Source organism: Lolium rigidum, chromosome 5 (assembly GCF_022539505.1).
Source record: "Lolium rigidum isolate FL_2022 chromosome 5, APGP_CSIRO_Lrig_0.1, whole genome shotgun sequence".
Lineage (NCBI taxonomy): Eukaryota > Viridiplantae > Streptophyta > Magnoliopsida > Poales > Poaceae > Lolium > Lolium rigidum.
The window spans coordinates 11960299-11974214 of record NC_061512.1 but is presented as its reverse complement, the minus strand read 5'-3'; positions in this window follow the sequence as shown (position 1 = coordinate 11974214).

Below are 13916 nucleotides of genomic sequence, written 5' to 3'. Positions count from 1 at the left end.
TTTATTTGACGGGAGGAAATATAACTTTTTTTCTATCTTATGATAACAATGCATACATAAACTGGACCATGTTTAGTTCATGCAAAACAAAAAAAAAGGCCAGAAGAAAATTCATTCTTCAAACTAACGTTTGATATTAAAGCACAACGAAGGCACTGCATATAAATTTTGAGGCAATCATATATTACTTAAACAGACGAATCCCTCTAGAAGAAATTCTATACGTGCCAGATAGATATATTTACTGGTCGTTGATCTGTTGCACACTGTGTAGGTTCCCTCCTGCTGTGATGCAAAGAACAAAATCAGACACAAATTGTGAAGTAACAATCTGAATATGTAATAGTCAAATACCACTCGATTTCGATATTGAATAGTATGTCTGGTAGCAGCATGAAAAGATAGAGTTCAGTAGCTTTCACCAAAGAACTGCAAAGTGACACCAGAACCAAACCACACTTAATAAAGCGATTACTTCTCCCGATGTAGCAAATGTTACTACAAACTTGGGCCGCTGGCTGCCACTGCTACGACCTGATCGGGACGGTAAACGGTCATGGATCGGAAGATCCGCACGGCGACCACGGTGCAGAAGCTAAAGACCTGCTTACGTTAGATCCCTATATAGCTCACCTCAGCTGGGTAGTTCATCGCCAACGCAAGCGTATACCACGCAGAAGGCACCAAGATCCTGACCGCGTCGTGTGCGTCGGTGTGCACCATCGCGGCATCGCCTGCCTTACGAAGTCAAGGTGGGGCAACACTGCATGTAATCTGGATCGATCACGCTCACGACACGACGGCCCTCGTGGTGGTTCCGTGCACCGAGGCACGTAAGTTCCGACTGGTCGGGAGTCATCAGCTTATGGGTATGTAGCTGTAGTGGCGGTGTGGTGTGGGATTTGTGACATGGGGGAAGGTGGATTTCTTCTCCGCGTGCTTGGCCAGGCCAGGCCATGGGCAGTCCAGACCCGCGAGCCGGCCAATCCCGACGACATCCGCGACTCACGTGGTTATAGCGAAGAAGGCAAGGTGCTATGGCTGCTAGAGGTGCTCCATGGTTGATTCCTTGGAGTGCTAGTATTTTTCCGATTCAATTTGGCCATGGGATAACAGGGCGGCGACGGGTTGGAACAGATCGAGACGATGCCATTGGCCGATCGCACGGAGTCAAATCATGTCGTCGCGGCCTTGCCGTCCTCTGCTACTTTCCGGCACTTGGACACTGACGATTTCGAGCCTTACGCGCTCATGGTGAGTCAGCCATAATCTCCGCCTTTTCCTCACCTGGTGTCCATCGTCGACGCACCGAGTTGTCCAGGTCTGGATCTGGATTATCAATGGATAGTGCTAGAAATCCTCCGGAGGCTCAGAGTTTTCCAGCCTCCTGCTTGCATGCGTGACACGTGTCCATTTTCACCTAAAATCTAGATTTTGCTTCATCGCAGCAAAAAATCTCCCGCTTTTGCTTCATTGAAGCAAAAAACGGTTCGATTAAAAACAAAAGGAGTGTTGCCAGAAACTTATTCAGACTATGATTCGTTGCAGCAAAAAACCTCCCGCTTTTGCTTCATTGAAGCAAAAAACGGTTCGTCTAGAAGTGAAAAAGAAAACTCGCCGGAGACAGACCTTGCCGGAGACACTCGTAGCAAAAAATATATACGAAAGTAGCAGAACAACATAACATTTGTATCACAAAAAATATACAATTGCAGCACCGTGAAACTCCTCGTTGGTGCACCACCGGCAGCATTCCAACTACTACTGGTAGCACCGTCACTTTCTTGCAGCTCTGCCACTAACTGGCGTTAGCACCATCGGTGAACATTTGCAGCATCACCTCTAACCATAGCGGCACCGCCTCCACCCAATAGTAGTGTTGTCGCCTGCCTATGGAAACCCCACTGCCGGCCGCGCTGCCTTGCAGCATCACTGCTGCCGCCGGGCGCACCGCCTTGCAGCACCATCATTGCCGGTCACGCAGCTTTGTAGCATCATCGCCACCGGTCGCAACATCCTCCTTCCAGCAGCGCTGCCGCTAGTCGCGCCGCCTTGCAGCACTGCCGCTACCGGTAGCAGCATCCGCCTTGCTACACCGCCGCCGCCGGTCATGCCGGTTTGCAGCACCACCGGTCCCAGCATCTGCCGACGCAAGTCGCAGCATCCACAATCGGAGGTCAAAGCTCCGGCCATGGTTGTAGCACAGTCGACCAACTAATGTAGCAACGGCGGTCGACATTCGCAGCTCGGGCACCTGCCGCTTGTAGCAGTTAGGCAACGACAGTGTGCCAAGCAGCATCGCAGTTCGCAGAACCGCCATGGTTGACCGTCGCAGCTCGGCCTAACTCCATTGGAAGCACGTCCTCCCGACACCGTCGAAAGCACTCGTTGCCTGTGACTAGCACCGTAGGTGCTGGCTAGTAGCACCCGCCTCCTCCGGCGAGCCGCCTAGGCCGTGTCCTCACCGGCCGTGCGGCGCTGCGGCTCCTCGTCCTCCCGCCGTCCTAAGAACGAGTGGTGGGGCGTTTGATTTGGAAGCAGTCATGGCAGCGAGCACGTGGGAAGCCGGATAAAACGATGCGAGAGTGCGAGACATCATGGCGGCTCACCGGTGGAGGGGCAAGCCGGGGCGCGGGGGCATCGGTAGAGGAGCCAGCGGCGACGCGGTTGCTTGGGCGCCGTTGTTAGGATGGCACCGCTGCATCTCCGCCTGGACCAGTCGGCACTGCGACGACGGCTGTGCATGTCCATGGCTTAATGGAGGCCCGAGGACAAGGAATTCGAGGAAAACGGCGGCGCTGGTAGTCAGGGCGGGTGGAGGAGGGTGTCAGGGCAAGCTGAGGCGCCATTATTCGTCGGGGGAAGAACGAAATCGGGCCGGCAGCCGGGCTTGGGGCCGAGCTTCATCTGGATTTTGAGGAGAAAACTCCGTGCGAGGGAGCAAGACGACGTGAGGAGATAGGAGAGAGAAACAGTATTGTGGGCCCCAGCCACGTTGTGCACTGCTCACCCAACGTGACGTGGCCTCACCAGGACCACGCGATGGTTGCAATTGACGTCGCGCAACCCGGAGGCTGGCAACGCGCGATCCTCCGACGGAAACGGTCGTGTGTATAGCATTACTCTTCCATTACGGAAGTGCTGTGTGTACGATCAATTTGCTACGATCTTTGTACGACAAGACTGCAGGCCAACATTGCCATGCATGGTCCACATTCTGACATGTGATGACATGTGAGGTGTCGTATGAAATTGTCGTACAAATGTGTCGTGTGTATAGCATTACTCTTTCCATTATCAATCCTCTCTTGATTCGATGCGACGAGCTGATCAGGGACATATATATAGAGAGAGACACGGTGCAGAGTTGCAGGCCGCGACGTGTTAGGTACGGTGTTTTGGTTGGGGTGGGACTCTATTTGAGAGACATACTACTACGTCTGAAGCCTTGGTTCAGATGGAACTCTATTGAGGAACGTCGTGAGATAGTTAGCTAGCGAGGAAATCTTTGATCGGACCAAACAACGGACGAACCAAAATAAGACGGACGAAACCACGGAAACATTAGCTCCTTTATAAAGCGTCCGTGCGTTGCACCGGGAGAAAGAAATATTATTATGATAAGGTGTTGCTAGATAGGTGGGCCTTCCTCACCATCGTCGGGTTGAGGATTTCACTCGAAGTGGTAGGTTGGCTGCGCGAGGATTTCCCTCTTGCTAAACTGGATGGCCCGTCGCTGCCACCGGCGTGAGGATTCCACTCCATCTTCAGCTTGATGGCCTAGCACCGTCGTTGGCCTTCTCCTAGGCGGATTTTCAAACGCATGCACACACGCGCTCCATCTCCCTGGAGGCTCTTTACGCCCCTCTCCTCTCCGCCTCCACCATCTCTCGTGTGCTTCATGGCGCGCACGGCGACGCGTGTGCTACTCTCGGCGTCTCGACGTGCTCGGAGACGAGTTACACCGTCAGCGGTCCGTTCCCGAGCGGTAGATAAATAAAAAGTATCCTCCGTTTAGGATGACTTTCCTTTATAGTGAAAGCAATAAATACTGAAAGTAGTGCCAAGCGTTGCCATAGCGCAACCCGAGATTTGGGCTCGAGGGTTGTAAGATTAGTATGTCTTGAACTGAACACAGGAATACAAGTCTCTTTGGTTAAGGAGGGAGACCTCGTTGTACCCTTAACGCAATAGGCGGCATGCCGCGCGCCACTCCAGCCCTAGCGCTCCACGATGGTGTCGTGTTTCACCTCCTTGTAGTGTGTATGCTGGTCGGGCAAGTGCATCTGGAGCAGGCGCAGGGCATGCACGACGGCGAAGATCTCCGCCCTCCGTGTGAGCAGGTCACCGATGGCCCGGCGCTCGGCTCGCCGCGCGCTTTTGGCCTCTATGATCGCGCGGGACAGCTTCGCCATGCGCTCCTCGATGATGGATTTCACCGCCGCAAGGTCGCGCTCATGAACCACATCCAGCTGAGAGGTCTCTAACGAGGCCACCGTGCAGCTTGATGGCCAGGCGACGGTACGTCCTTGGTGGCGTCGTGCCACCCGTCGTCGTCCTCCTCCTCGTTGATGTCTGGGTCCATCTCCGCTTGCTCCTTGCCCTCTGCCGCCGATGCCTTTTCTGCCTCCACGCGAGCCTTGTCCTCGCGCTCCTCCGCTGCACGGAACCGCTCACGAGCGGCCAGCGTGAGCTTCGCCCATGTTGTCTGATTGCGAGGCATGTTGACGAGGAGAGGGTGCCGGCGAAGGACGATGAGGACAATGCTGTCGGTGGCTGGTATGAGACAATGAGACCGCAAGCATAGGCTATTTCAGCCAGCGGCCGTGGCAGGAAACTGGCGGGTGCGCTCACGCGCAAGCAGTGTTTTCGACTTATTAATCCCGCACAATACCATCCGTACAAACATAGTTCATCTATCATGCATGTACTTCAAAAAATATTAGAGAAATACATTAAAAAGGATGAATTTAAACAACTTTGGTTGATTACAGAAAGGAATTTTGGGTTATTAAATGGGAGAAACAACTGAAGCTTATTTGCTTTGTACATGACTAACAGGATGAAGCAGCAGGCCCAGAAATCCAACCGGCAATGCCAGCTAGTCCCAAGGCCCAGCCGACTCCATACTCGAATCATCTTGGAGCATCTCCAGTCGCGTCCCCCAAACCATCCCCCAAAGCGATTTGGGGCGCGCTGGATAAAAAAATATTCCCAACCGCGCGCTCCAAAGGTCCTTTTTGTCCGGCGCGACCCGATACGTTCTCCGGCGTCCCGAGCCCGTCCCCGTCCCACATGGGACGCACCGGGCACGCCGGACACAACGAAATGAGAGGCGAGGAGGCGTGGGCCCGACCCGTTAGCGGCTCGGACGCTCAACCGCCACATACGTAGCGACGGTGCAGTTGCCAGGAAGCGGAACCGTCGCATTGGCAACCGCGTCAACGACGCGCCAACCCCGCCGGAATGGAGCGCCGACTCCTCGGAAGAGCAACCGCTGCTCTCTTCGACTTCTGCGCCGCCGTTCATCCGCGCTCAATAAGACCCGTACGTACGCCGTACGTACGCCACCATTCATCCAAGCCTCCATCCGACACCTCCAGCGACGATGAGCTACATCTCCCATCTCCCCGTCCGACACCTCCCGGCGAGGAAAGCCTGCCGGCTGGTGCCATTGGTGGGAGAGAGCCGAGACGCCGAGCAGCGGCGACGATTCCCCGCCGCCAGTTGACAGCGAGGAGGAATGGCTGGGCTGGGAGGAGGACGCGGAGGAAGAAGAGAGCGAGGACGCGGCGGCGGCGGTGGCCCGTGCGAAGGCGAAGGCGGCCAAGGCCAAGACCAAGGCAAAGGCAAAGGCGCAGCCGACGAGCACCGCCGACGACGAGGAGGACTCCGACGCGTCGGGCGCCGACACCGCCTCTTCGGAAGAGGTGACGAGCAGGAAGCGCCACCGCGATGACGACGACGAGGCGGGGCCATCAGCGAAGAAGAAGTAGATAGTTTATATGTATTTTATTATATTTTTCCGAAGTTTTATATATAATTTGTTTATGTTCAACCGATTTGAATATTAGTAAATAGTTTTTTTCTAGCCAAAAAAAGTACTTTTAATGTTTGGGGGTGGCGTTTGGGGGACGCGGCTGGGGAGCGACGTCCCCAAACGCGGCACGAACAAAACACGTCCCCCAAACGCTCGATCCGACGCGCTTTGGGGGACGGTTTGGGGGACGCGGCTGGAGATACTCTTGTCTCGTTTATCTCCCAGCTTCCCCTCACTCCGCCCCGCCCCAATAATGATCTCTTTCCTTCCTCTGCGGACGTGTCGGTTGATGTGCTTCTTTCCTACTCTTCCCATCCGTGCCCGCTCTCATCCTTCCCCAGCTTCCTCATCGTGATTGTAAATGCAGCGTAATCCATATCCATCCAGAGATGCACCACCTCGTGTCGGAACGAGATCCTCTGACGTTATGGGAAGAACTGCAGAGGGACGTAGATGCATATCGACCCTTCTTTGCGCATCCAACAGCAGAGAAGCTCCAACCCGTGCAAACACAGCGAACAGTTGACCACAACCAGTTCAACGAAGGGGAGAAGGAAAAATCGGCGCGCTCCAGTTCAGAAAAAGAAAACCAGGATCGTCGGCGTCCCCGCGCTGGCTCCAGAGGTCCACGGCGGGGTTCATGTGGTAGAGGAGGATGATGGTGTAGATGCGAATACAAGCTGGAGGCAGGTGAGCGCCCACCACGAGGAGGGAGGAGAGGAGCCCGTCTCGTTCTCGTCGCCGTGCTCGACCTCTGCGCGACCGGCTGCTCGAGCTCGCTCTGGCCGTGTCCTCGAAGAGAAGCAGCAGGAGACCGTCCTGGTCGCCACGCTGCGCTTCCAGCAGTTTAGGCTGTTACGGTCAGATGGGCAAGGAACGAACCAGGTTGATCTACGTCCCTCTGCAGTTTTTTGCCTCTAAGTCAGAGGATCTCGTTCCGCCTCGTGTCATGCGTTTAATTAGCTCACACCACATACATCCGTCAATTGGCCAACCTGCTGCTTACGAGTATTTTGGAGACATGGACCTTGCTGATAATCCAGCCAATGTGCGGGTATATGAACCGGTAGAAGTTTCTATGAGGGATCGGGAAAACTCTAGAAAAAGACCGACCTTCGCGAAGGGAAACAACTCGCTCCGCGTGCGACAAGTGGCGCTGTGGTGCCAGAAAATTCCTGGAAAGTGGTCTCCCTGCTTGTCACGTGTCGCAAGAAGAAGCAAAGTGGGGATGAGAGAGGAGAGAGAAGGCATGGGCTGCGTTTTTCCCTTTATTTTCTAGATTCGTTTTTTAAAATGAAATATCTTGAGAACCGTAAGTCTAAATTACGAACCGTTTCCACTTTTGAGATCCTCGCGTCGAGATCTTCAAAACTAGATCCCATGTTTATAGGTTTCAAGATACTTTTTTTTCGTGCTTCCAATACTACTATGATTGTACTCGTCCTGTGTACCTAACTGTACTCGTGCTTAAACTGATAAGTACTTCTGTTTTTAGTGTATTTGGTGCAGTTTTTCCCTTTACTCGGTACCTATACTCGTTCGTGTGCGCGACTGTACCTGCTCGTATGCGCGATTGTACTTCTGTGCATGTATCTGCTCGTGTGCGTGACTGTACCTGCTCGTGTGCGTGACTGTACTTGTACTCGCCCGTCTGTTTAACTGTACTCGTGTGTTATGCGTAGCTGTACTCCTATGTTGTACGCAACTGTACTCGTGCGTCATACGTACTGTACTCCTATTTGATGCAGTTTTTCCCTTTACTCAGTAACTGTACTTACTCGTGTGGACGACTGTACTCGCTCGTATGAGTGACTGTACTCGCTCATGTGTGCCACCGTACTCGCTCGCGTGCGCCGCTGTACTTATGCGGTGTACTTTGGTATAGTTAGCTAGCTATATATGATAAGTGATCGATTTAGAGCTAAGCAGTTGCACTCGTTGCGGAAAGATCCGTACTTGCGAGCCCGTCCACGTGCATGGCCGCCCCGCGTGCGTACTCGGTTCCGCGCGCCTTGCGTACTCGCGCGTGTATCTCCGTACGTGCTCGCTCGCGCAACGTCGTGGCTTCGTTTGCTTCGCTTCTACGCGCGGACTTTTTCGTGCCGACACATGTCGGTCGGTCGTGCGTTGCACGGGAGGTTGTTTCCCTTCGCGAAGGTTGGCTGCTACAGGTAGTGGTACCCGAGGGATCGAGGTGGGACTAACTACAAGAAATCGAGACATACGAAAGGAATCGATCAGCGTAGCGTTCGGTTCTCGGGAATAGGCACAATCGGTTCTTTGCTAGTTAATTGGGCCGTTTGGCCCGCCCACAACAAACGAAGCGATCGCCCAGCTCGCGTTCGGTCGACGCGAGAACACGATGCGCTTGGACCGACGGGCGCCATAAACAATACAAACTGAACAGGTATGGGGGCAACTGCAGTATTATGCAAATCTGTGGAAGGGCAAAACGGTCCAATAAAAAGTTGGACGAAAATTTTGGCAGAAACCTTAGCTCCTTTATTATTAGGTATAGATGGAGCAAGTAATTGTCCACGATAATATGGAATGAAACATGTCATACTTTGTCCATATAAAGTGTACGTTGCTAGGGGGCAACCTTTTTGTCACCAGCAACAGTCGTTCAGACGGAAAATTTGCATTGTTTTTCTCTCTAATCACAAGTTCAAAGCTCCTTCAAAACATATATGCGTAACGTCGACCTATCATCAAACGTGGCTCTGGCTCATCCTGTACGCTTTTCTTCTAGAGGCGATGACAAAAACACGAGGATGGTATTGTTGGGTGGTGATATGGTGTTACCTTCACTCACCTCGCTCTCGATGGTTACCTTCATGGCAAGGGAGGTCGCTGCTGCTCGCGCCTCGCGGAGCTGCTAGGCGGCTACTCGCTGATCGAATCATAGGCAATCAGGAACTCACCGATGATGTCTGAGGCTAGATGGTGCTACGATGAGTTGTGTATATGCCTGTGTACGTGTGCATGCACGCGTACTCCTAATTCAAGCCCAAGGCTCTTTCCACACAAGACAGGCTTGTTACAGATATGAACTCGCGTGAGCATTTTGGAAGCCTCCACATGGATATTTTGACCCACCAAACACAAAACGGATATATGTCTACGCTCTATTCTATGTGTATGGGTGTAAAAAACACATCCTGTGTAGCTAGTCTTCCTCCGTCTATATTTCTGATGTCAATCCCATGAGACTGATGACTTTAATACTATGTTTATCAGAAAATATAATTTTATTCATTTATTGGTATGAGTATACTGATAAATTACATGCGCTCTCATTATTTTATCATATGAGGTGGTTGTGGTGTGGAATTTGGCGAGGTGGTGGTGGTGGTGTATCAAGTTTGCAACAACAACACTGACTACGATGAGGACCAAAATGTGCACAATACGGAATGAAAGGGGATGTATACCCTCTTTGATTGCAGTCAAAACTACACGAGGCAACACGGCAGCTCTCTAAATGTTCGCATGACAGTTTAGGAACTGCAATCAATGCATCATAGGAAAAAAATTAGTAATATAGTCCAAAGAAAAAAAAAGAAATTACTTGTGAAATAGAAAACATTGATGCCTACCTGCTTGGCTGGACGGCAACGTTGAACACACGACGGCCATGAGCACGAAAGCAATAAAACCCATGTTCAACTTTGGGTTGGTTTTGCCGAGCGCCATGGGGAAAATAGATGATTTTTGCTCCGTGTATCGTTGTGCGCGTTTATATAGACACATGATGCAATTTTAGATACAATTGGTTATTCTCATGCGTTTGTATATCTGACTCTCCCAATTAATATTAGGATACCATGCAATTTTTGCATGAACACCATATCTTTTATTTTGCAGTGAAATTATGTATCTCATCATTATAGCATGGTGATTACGCATAGAGACATAGTAAAATCTTTAGATATCAGCAGTGCATTTATATACGTATCTCTCCGAATTAATATTATGATATCCTGCTATTTTTGCATAAACACCACAGCTTTTATTTTGCAAAAAAATTATGTATCTCATCATTATGGTATGGTTTTAATATTGGTGATTATACATAGATCCATAATAAAATATTTAAATATTGGCACTGTATTTATACACGTACCTCTCCCAATTAATATGAGCATATCTTGCTACATACACACCATAACTTTTATTTTGCAAGGAAACTATGCATCTCATCATTACTAGCAGGGTGGCCCTCGCAAATGCGAGAGATTAATTTTAGTATGCAAAAGATGACTCAGAATTGAATTCATGGTTTCACATATTTATTCTTCCCATATCATTTACATAATTCATATATTTTAATTCACATAGCTCGATGGGTTGGGATGTCATATTGCATGGTTCATGTAGTTTCCCCCATAATTATATTGACAAAACTATATACATATGCGTCAAGGACGTGGACCAAAAACTATCTTTAAATGATCATGTGGATCTTCACTTGATTTCCTTGGAAGATACATTAACTGCAGCATTGATCCTCCTAATCTCTTTTGCACTTTAAATGATCTTCCTTTTGTGTGTATTGTATCTGCTAGCTATAAATTCACAATACCCGGGTAATGTATACCTACAATACTGAAGAGGAATACTTTATTATAAGTAGAGTGATGTTTGTAAGTAAAATATATCGAATAATATGAACACATTGATATCAACTGGCATTTCCATTTTTTACTTCTAAAAAGTGAACTTCAGCGCTCTATTAACATGATATCTAGGTGCTTCAGTTTAACCAATATAATTGATCCTAAAGTATAAGCACATAATAGCTGATTAGAGCCAAACGTATAAAAATATATAACAGAAATAAGAGGAAAATTATCAAGCTACTTGTATGTAGAAACGTGGAAGAACATGTATATCGATTTTTTTTTTGTAATCTGGGAAGTTCTATCATCCTATATATAAGCAGATAGTTGAGAGTTCAGCTAATCACCATCAAGAGCTTGGAAGCAGGAATTTTGTTCTCACTATAATGTATAAGTTCAACAAATTCGAATTTTTAGACCTAGATCATATGTCGGTTGTTAGCACGAAAATATGCAACCAAATCTTCAAGACCTACTTTTTGATGGAAGAGATATTGCAGATTGCACTTTAAAAAACTGCACATGTGTCTATGGGGGTGAAAGGAAAGTACAGAGGGACTTCTTTTCACATCCATCACACTAATATTTTGAATTAATACTACAAGAGATGGTGCTAGATGTGTCTACGGGGGTGAAATGGACTTCTTTTCAGATTGAACTAATATTTTAAAAAACTGCACATGTGTCTACGGGGGTGAAAGGGAAGTTTTGGCGGCGCCCGGCGTCGTCGTGCTGTTCGCCAGAAAATAGGCCACATGCTTGGAGCTCATTGAACCGATATCAGAGCGCTTAGGTGATGGCTTGCCGTGCGACCACACACTCACCTTGTACTTCGGCCACACGCACGCCGCCGACCTAACGCACTCAACGGATAGGCCGTCCAGCACGCATCCATTCTCCGGATGGACTTGCATATATGTGTGCCAGACGAACACGGTACCATCGTTCCCGTAGAAGATGACCGGACGTCTTGGCTCTGGCGGTGCCAGCACCGGGATGATGAACGCCATCGCGGTGCCGTACGGGATCATGTCCACACAAATCGAATGGATTTCTCTGAGGTGGGCGATGAGCGCTGCTGGCGAGGCGGCGAAGTCGCAGCCGGCCTCTGTGCAGTCGCACGGGCCGCGCGGGCACGCGAGCTCGTGGTGGTGGAGCCCGTTGTAGGCGACCACGCTCCCGCACCCGTCGTGGGGGCACTCCATCCTCTTTAATCTGCTTTGAAGAGGATATTGATGGGGAGGGGTGAGTGGAGAAGAAAGATGGTGGTGGCTTTATTAATTGGGCCTCACCGTCCCACCGGTTTGGCTAAAAAGGTGACGATGAATGTTTCACTGTCTATGTTTTCACACGCAGTACACCTTATATGATGGCCAAAAATGAGATATGAAGATTTTCTCGAATTATCAAAAAAATAGATTTATGTTTGACATATGTGTGATGTTACTCAAAATTGAACTACATGTTACGAATGGACGGTCGGCAATTTTGAGAGAAGAAAATGAATTTTAAAATATTGAAATACTTTGAGTGTCTCTGTGTGAAGCCTTGCACTAAGATCATAGAAATTTCCATTACCCTTGTACGGATGGTGGGTCCTAAAAGTTGAAGTAATTTGACTGCAACAAAAAGAACTTCAATGAAAATAAAAATGTGGACTAGCTTGTGTCATCATATGAGATATAGATGCTATAAAAATAACAAACTACAATCCTAAGGGTGATTTATATATATCAAGTTTGATTTCTTGCTTTCATGTATGAGTTAATTTATTAGCATGGCTTTCTACCCCCACCCACACACACACACTCTCTCTCTCTCAAATGGGGGTGAGAGGAGAAGAAGGATGTTCGTAACTCAGGCCTCACCATCCTACCAGACTTTGGTCGATGCCCAAGACATCCATGACCTAAAAAGCTGACGTTGACTGTTTCATAGTCTACATTTTCACAAGCATTATACCATATATATTGGCCGAAATGTGATGTGTAGATTTTCTCGAATTGTACCGTATTTGGATTCATGTTTGATGTATGAGCGGTTTTACTCAAAATTCAACTACATGTTCAAATTGCCAGGTCGGAAAATTTGAATGAAGAAAATATAGTTTAAATATTGAAATAAGTGTGCATGTATATATATATATATATATATATATATATATATATATATATATATATATAACCCTATATATATATATATATGTGTGTGTGTGTGTGTGTGTGTGTGTGTGTGTGTTTTGCACTACGATATGTAAAATTGTCATTACCATTTTATGAATGTGGTGGGTCCTAGAATATTGAAGCTAATTCAAAAAAAATGTGCTAGCTTGAGTCATCGTATGGGATAAAATTGCTATACAACCTTAAGGTAATTTAAAAAAAGATTTATTTTATTGCTTACACATGTGTGGTCATGTTGATTGCATTGTATATTAGTATGAACTTACTAATAACTATCCCAAATTTTGGCAGCAATGTGCATCTTACCGTTCACATATATTTTATTCAACTTCATTTCACACAAAAATACATTCTACTTTATTAGTGTAAAATAAGAGCTTTATGTGAGCTTTATTGTGAAGTGGCTACCTGAGAGAAGGGCCAAATTTTCAAGGTAACAATTTCGAAACATGGCATACTTCATAAGATGACCATTTAGGTGATATATATATGTTGATTATTTCTCGAGTTTGTAATATATGTGGACTTATGTTGAGTTTTAACCAATTTTGGTCAATTTAAAATTGCATGTTCTTTAAAGTTCGGCATGAGTATTGGTAGAAAATATGCAGATTTTACCATGGTAGGGTGTTTGACAAAACTACAAAGAAAAGATGAACAATTTGTACGAATGGCGAAGCCGGTGAATTTGAAGCAAATTGAATGCAACCAAAGAAAAAAATTCATCAAAACTAAAAAAAGATGAAGAGTTCACGAGGAAATGGTATGGCGATTTGAAAAGAAAATGAATCACTAATAAACGAAAATACCAAGTAGAGTTTCCAATTTTGTTCATAAAAATAGATCAAATTTAAACTAGATTTATGATGTAGATTGGTCATAGAAACCGCTATAAGCCATCACAATGCACGGAAGTGAATGATTCTAGGCATCCTTATTTTAATTACTTCATGTAATGTAATTGAACAAGTTAGATTGCCCCATGAAATTGTACCACACATGCCAACAATAGTAAACCTGATTGCTTACAAGTACGCCAACATTATGTGTCTTGATTAAATATGCATTAAA